The sequence below is a fragment of the Apus apus genome, chromosome 1 (assembly GCF_020740795.1).
Source record: "Apus apus isolate bApuApu2 chromosome 1, bApuApu2.pri.cur, whole genome shotgun sequence".
NCBI lineage: Eukaryota > Metazoa > Chordata > Aves > Apodiformes > Apodidae > Apus > Apus apus.
In genome coordinates, this window is record NC_067282.1 from 25944193 (window position 1) to 25951694 (window position 7502).

A 7502-nucleotide genomic window follows, 5' to 3' on the forward strand; every position below is an offset into this window, starting at 1 on the left:
GTTTTAAAAAATTAGTATAGCATATTCTTCATCTTAGACTAGCAAGCTTTATTCATCATTATATGGCACGATGAACTACTTTGGTTTAAAACATTTGGGAAAAAAAAAAAAAAAAAAAAAAAGGCGAGATTTATATTCACTAACTTAGGAAACCAAAACACTGAGATTCAAGATTAGTTTGTCATCCAAGTCTTATTACAAATGGGAAGAAATGCATCCCCTGTGGGGGGCAACTAATTTCCTTAAAGATAGGTCACATGAATCACCCTATGAAACTACCAGTCCCTTCCTGAAGCTCTAAAGACAGGTCGGATATTAAGGTGTCTAGATGAATTCAAAGATAAGTAGTTACTGGCTTTTGAATGACAGCTTTGTAGTTAAGAGGCTTAAGGCAAATTAAACAATTGTTCTGTAGGCAACCTGGTTTTATTCATGACCAAAATTGCTTCTGTAGGGTATTTGGCTAGACAGTTAAAATCACCATAGGGAAACTGTGTTTTTTAAACTGATGGTGTTGCAGATACAAGTATACCATAGAACACATCAAATTTGAAAAACAAACCCTGCCAGCACAAAAAAGTTCAAGGGACTGACTGCAGCACTAATTGCTTTAAGTGACTGCCATCAAAGATGAAAGGCAAACATCTCTCCCAACCTAAACCACAATATTTTCATTATAAGCAGAATACAAATGGAAAAATTTTAGTTATTTTCCAGTGGAAGAAAGGCAGGATGTATGTAGCAGCTAGTGCTGAAGCGCAGCAGCAGAAGGATTTATTTTGAAGTGTTTTCATAATAACATTTCCACGTGTACAGTAATCACTGGAAGATAATTTCTGTTGTAATTATGTATTCAGCAGACTAAGGTATATGGTAGAGATGGCGATGTTGAGAGCATCTGAAGAAAATCCACGCTTGCTTTCCCTTGCTCCACAGATGCAGTATGTTCTCTCCAGAAGAGAGACATCTTGCACTTGCAGAAGGCGGGATGTGAGAGCCCAGAACTGTGTGTTCTTTTAGAAGGGTCCAGTTGACACTCCCGTTTCCTTTGGCACAGCTACAGGCTGTATTTCAGCTAACCAATCTAACCACAAACTCTTACAAATTCTGAAAACAGACAACAGTATATCTGAAGTATGTTGTGTTCATCTAGTTATTCTTACGATATCTGTCAGCATCAATACCGTGCAAGCCAACAGGACCTTGGAAGAAGGTATCTTTTCTGTCCCTCTTATTTTTTGATCCCTCCAGGTTGAGATTCATCTCACTTAACTTTAACTGTGTGAAATCCACTGGTAATCAGCAACTATTAACATCTGCAGAGAGCAATTCATCCCACTCTGTGTCATGAATTAGATGGACTACTAAATCCACTGGAGGTTTCCATCTCTCTCCAGAAAGGAATGTAAAGGGCTGGTTTAGAACTGGCAATGAAATTTGTGGTGGCTAAATAAAAACAACCTGACCTTTGATGCAGAAGTCCCATTTTACAACTTTTAAAAGTTTGTCAGCAAGAAATATTTTTTACATTATCTATAAATATACCAGACGCAATCTTAATCAGACACAGCATAACAGGTATCTTCTGCTACAAATTTGGTGCTGTCTTCTTAGTCCAGTACTCTCAGGTCTTACAGCAAACTGCTGATCTGCGGAAGACATCTGAATGCTAAGGAATATTACCGTTTTCATCCACAAAACACAACTCTATTATTCCCCTGATTTAGGGCAACACAGAAGGAACGCAGGCAAGCACTGGTCCATTAAAGTAATGAACACAGGACTGCACTGATTTTCCAAAGACTGATAACTTCCTACTTCGATTAAATTATGGTTAAAGAGAGAAGTTCTCAGTCAATCCCACATGGAGTCTACTACAGACAAGACCTAACTGGCAGAATGCCCACATCTCAGAAGGAACAGCAAGGCTGTCACCACACATTTCAGACTAGATACAGACTTGTATTAATGCTCCTCTCATGCTTTATGGCCTGAGTTAATAATCATCCCCTCTACTTGGGACTTGAATCAAGAAAATCGTTGGCTCTTTGGTAGCTGCTGCCTCTCTGTGACAGACTTGAGAACCAGTCACCTGAACTGAAAAGTGACAAATGGTTTAGGTAGGTATTGGCAGTTTGCATACAACTGCATTTTTTGAAGAATCCTTTGTAAGGAAAACGGATTGAAGAGATGGCAGCTGGCAAAATCCCAGAAGCATACACCCAACAAGCAGTTCTAAGTTCATGCTATTTACAGACTGTTTCAAAGTTAGCACAAGAAGCTTGGTGCATGTGAATGTGGATGCATGGTGTGTTTGTTGTTTTAAAACAAAACAAAACAAAACACAACAAACCACCTGCATTTCAGTCTGATTATAGCAACCATTCCTGGATCTCACCACTTAACACTGTGCTTATTTAACCTTTATGCTGTACTACCACAGCCTCCTCTGCATAGTTAGGATTCAGATAACCTAGCTTAAGAAGGTGGGGTTTTATTTCAGGTCTTGCTGTTTAGTTAGTAGAGACAGGCACCTCTGGAAGATGCTAGTTCTGCTACAAAGGAGATGACAGGATATAGGGGATGGTTCACTCTCTGCTGCTGCCTTTCTCTTCCTAAGGAAGGAAGACACTACAGGTTCACCTCAATAGCTGGCAAATAGGTATTTTGTGCCAGTTCAAGTTATCAGGTGTAGCCACAAAAGGCTAGTCTTTATTCTACAAGACCTATGGGAGACTGGTGTCTTGCTAGAGTGGCAGTTGGCCATCAGAGAAGATGCTTTAGGCAACTGAACTGCACCTTGCATGACCAGCTGGCATGAGAACTATAGTGCATGTTTTTCCAGTCTGGTCTTAGATGTGAATGCAGATGGAATGAGTTTTATGATTTTCCGAGCCAAAGAAGGATGTACTTTTGGTCCTTAAAACCGGTATCAGAAAGAATCGCTGAAAAAGAAAAAAAGAAAAAAAGGGACATACAAGTGCAAACCCAGTATGTTCTGAGCTGGGATTGGAAGAGCTCAAGGCCATCACTACAGACAGCTGTGTGAGAAGCTTTTCCGATGAGTGTATTCTGCACAAGCTCAGAGACCGGGCAATTGCAGAAGCTGTCATAGATTTTACAGGCTAGGTCTGACTCACTCATACTCTTAGACATGTAAAATTCACTCAAATTTGAGGAAGTTTCCCTGTCCCACTCTCGCCCACATTCACTGAAAAAGGGCTTAGCTGTAAAAAAAGGTAATTTTCATCCAAGGTTCTTTTCAGTTTTTGTCTCACACCAGTCACTATCTAAATTAGAAATAAGTGGCTGTAAAAAAAGTGGAAGTAGTGCTTTGAGAATTCAAACCAAAACAGACATTTGAGAGCATGAAAGAAAACAACATACAATGCTAAGAAAAACCTACTAAAATAAGTAACTTTCATTTATTTGTTACTTTTTTCTGCAAGGCATGCTAAAACCTTCAATTTATTTGAAAACTTCACTGCAAAAAACAATTACCTCTCACTTCCAGGTCTTTTTCTTTTAACAGTTTCACATTCTATTTGACAGAAAGCTAATGTACCTATGAAGGATTTCTGCATGGATATCTGCTATAATAAGAAGATTTTGTTTGCTCAGCCTTCCTCTGGTTCACTGTATAAAACTATAATAATTAATATGTCTAGTCAGGACAATTTGTTTTGCAGCAAAAAAAGCACAGTGGACGTGAGGATCCCGGCACCATTGTTGCTGGTGTTATACTAACACTAGTGTCAGTGTAGTTAAGTAATGGCAAGTCTGTCTTCTCTTTCTCAGTGGATACAAGGCTTCCAAAATAGATGTTTTATGGAATTCTGTCTGTTGTCACAAAACGTGGTGATAAAAGATTGATTTATACACAAAGTTTTATCTTTGACCTGCTTTCAGTAATTTAAAATGTTATATTAGATAAAATAAGCAGAATATAATCTAACACAACTTAAATCTGAAAAGGTAATGGTAAATGTGACACTCTTAAAGCCATTAAGTGTCTGAATAGAGCAATGCTTCCTCTGCTTATCAGCTTTTTCTTGAAACAGGTAATAACAGTGTATTTTCTTCCTGCTCCAGATTGCCCTTCCATAGGTTAAGCTTAGTCATAATTTTTTATGATTATGACTTAGTCATAATTTTCAAAAGGAATTCAGGGACTGATTTTCCTCCACAAGGGACTGATTACCAGAATTGCCAGAAGCAGACAGATGTGCTGCACAGGATTGTCCCTGATGGATTTACCACTTCTTCACTGAAATACATCCCAGAAAAGGCTGACAGATTAAACAGTGTACCGGCATGGAAACATGCCTCATGACCTGGGAGAAGCAGTCAGGCTCATTTGTATTTGTCATCTAAGTGAGGCAATACACACACACATACATGAGAGCTAATCCCTTAACTTTTTTCTGTGCATGTGTCCTTCAACATATACTTGTTGGGCTGTCCACATTGGAGTAATGCAAAGCCACTTGCATGAAGAGTGAAGCCACATTGCTCCACATCCAATATTTTCAGCAGGCTTATCTAAAAGATAAGCAAGATCAAACCAGATCTGTAGTGACCTCAACGGATGTAAATTTCAACTAGCAGTATTTGGCTCTAAATAAGAAGAAACGGAACTTATTTCTGGAGCTATTTTAGGGGCAATTACTACTATATATAGAGTAAGAGTAAGTGACCGAGCTGTATTTAGAAGACAGACATATTTTTGTTTTGCTATTTCCAAGTACAGTATCATCTGTTCTGAAGTCTAAACAGCAGAAGAAAAACTATACTAAATAACCCTATCCTTCTTCAAGCAAAACCAAGGCTTTTCAGTACAGAAGGCAACACCAAAGAAAAAACAAATTATGCCATAACAGTTTCATCTGTTTTGATACTGAAGGAGTTAAGGATGTTTAGACTATTTCTGAGGGGTGTAAACTCAGGTCTTCTCTTAAGTTCAGAACTTCTGCTATCATAAGACAGTTCTAAAGCAGTCTTACTATGATGCTTGGCTTCTCTGACTGTACATAAAACTCCTAATTATGTGAATGAGGTTAAATAATGGAAAAAATCTGCATGTTTGCATAGATAGCCTTCCTAAGCTAGCCATGTCGGGGCTTTGGAGAAAGTATGTAAACACTGAAACATGCTATGTCACTGCAGTACAATTTAATTTGAAAATTCAAGGAGACTGGATTTAAAGGTGATATAATGTTGGCATTTAATTTAGTGTGTAGGATTTGAAATAAACTATTCCTCATTCTGTATATATTGTATTCTGTAGGAAATCTGTATGTGCATTGTGTGTTACAAAAATAAACATTTCTTTCTTAGTTGAAACCAAGGTGCAATCTCTGTTTTATTATTATTTTCACTTAGTTTTTGAGGAGTACTCATTGTCTGGAAGAAAAGCATGGACTAGAAAGCAGTTCTGCTTACTTCCACCTAAAACGTGTTTTAGCATTAGAAGAGCCATCTGACTCATAAGGCATAGGTAGAAAAATATAAATTTTGGTTGCTGTGCTAACAGGAAATCACACAATTTAGTCCAGTAAAACAGAAGTGCATAAAACGAGCTCTTCTTGTAAGAACAGGGAATTATTAGATTAACAAGGCTGCTGGTTTTGCCAATTGCAGCAAATTTCACAGTTCAGCCTCTTTGTAGAGCGTGATTTTCTGTCAGTGTTGAAGCTTCTAGAGTATCATAAGCTACTTCTTTCCAACAGGGCTATGGCTTCTGTCTGATCGCCACGCAGTCTGGATCTGTTAAGTGTAAACCCAGCGAAGGAACGAATCCCACCAGCGACTTGTGCCACCGTGCCCTCCTCCTATCTACCTGTCTCGCCGTCTTCCGGGTGCCCCCCGGAGGGCTCCTGGAAGGACCTGAGCCTCCTTTTGAGGGTCCCTGCAGACTGCAGCTGAGGATGGCGACGTCTCCTCGGGGGCACAGCGAGGACATCCCAGCTGCAGCCGCCGGTGCCGGGGCGGTGGGGGGGGACAACAGCAGCGACCGGCGGGGCGACCTGCCTCGCTGCCCCCCGGTTTTCCGCCTGCACCCCGAGCCGTGTGCGTGGTGCCGAAAGCAGGCAGCCCCAGTGCATGACATGTCAGCTCCCGCTGCTGAACTGGGAGGGGGGGGGGGCCGGGGTGCCCTCAGACCCCTTGGGGGCCGGGCTCCCGCCCCTGGCCCCTACTCCCCGGCTTTGCCCAAACGGCCGGCGGATGTGGAGCCGCCTCCCTCATGCGCGGCCGGGGAGCGGTCCCTGCCCGCTCTGCTGTCCTGCAGGTGTCACGCTTCCCCCAGCCACCGAGGGATGCCTCTTCCCACGGCAGCGGCTGCGAAGGAAAAATCACGCTGATAACGCACAAGAGAAAGAAAGAGATTTTAAATGCTCCCCTGGGCGGTGACCAAGGTGGTGCACGATGTCGCTTCAGGCTTCTGTCGGCGCAAAAGTTACCTCAGACCGCCTTAGGGACTTATTTTTTTTAGATTAATAAGGTAATCAAAGATGCAGAAAGAGAATATATCAAAGTTGACGAGAACTTACTTGGTTTAGGTGCATGCGTTGACAGCCAGCATCTTCCTTCAATAGCTTTAAAAGGTCACATTTTCCCTTAGAAATAAGTACCCTTTTCAATCCCTTTTGTAAATTAAATCCCTTTAAAAGGTGTTTGTTGTATTTCACTGGTTCTCGTGCGTCTCAGCCACTTTTTCCCATTTTTACTTTGTTTTCTTCATGTTTGCCACGCGTGCGGACACTCTCGGATACACTCCCACCATTTAACGGGTGCCCCTCATCTCCAGCCGGGGGAACCGCGCCTGCCGCCGGGCTCCGGTGCAACAGATGAGCAGCAGACTGTTCCCTGGCTGCTCAGCGCGGCATCTCCTTATTCCCTCAGGGAGCCTCATGCTGCCTGTAAAAACTAACACCTCCTTCCGATGCGACGGTTCCCTCCGGAGCGCAGGCTGCGCAGCACGGGGCGGGAAGGAAAGACAGAAAGAAAGGCAAAAAGAGCGCAGAGGAGCGAACACTGAGGCTTTCCGCCCTGGCCGACGCGCACTGCCCTCGGCCGGCAGCAAGCTTTGCCTCCGCGGGCCCCCGCGCTGCCGCCTCCCCGCCGCGCTGCCCGCGCCAACCCCCGCCGCTCCCCGCGCCCCGTGCGCGCCGCCCGCTGCGCCCCCGCGCGGCCACGCCGCGCACTGCGCCGCCGCGCCGGGTTCCGCGGGGCTCCGCGGAGGGCTCCGCGCAGGGCTCCGGCCCGCCGCGCGGCCGGACGCTCCCCCAGCTCTGCCCCTTGGAGGGTGCTTCGCTGTTCGGTGTTCACCCAAACATCTCCCCGGCAGAGGTAGGGGCGAGAGGACACCCACCTAGAGCTGTAGCTGGGCTTGTAGGGGAGCCAAGGTCGTGCACCGCGCGGGACCGCTCAAAGACAAATAGACTGAAGAGCAGCGCTCGACTGCGGAGAAAGTTTGCTACGACGTCTCTCTGCAGCTGGCC

General features: G+C 43.9%; 1 protein-coding gene across 1 annotated transcript in view; it reads right to left on the bottom strand.

The window, feature by feature from the left end:
* Positions 1–6688, bottom strand: part of TRPC4 (transient receptor potential cation channel subfamily C member 4) — a 144713-nt gene extending 138025 nt beyond the window's left edge. Inside the window, exon 1 of the mRNA XM_051638820.1 lies at positions 6552–6688. The gene's annotated coding sequence lies outside the window, so the exon portion shown is untranslated. The remainder of the gene's footprint in view (positions 1–6551) is intronic.
* Positions 6689–7502: the final 814 nt, after the last annotated feature.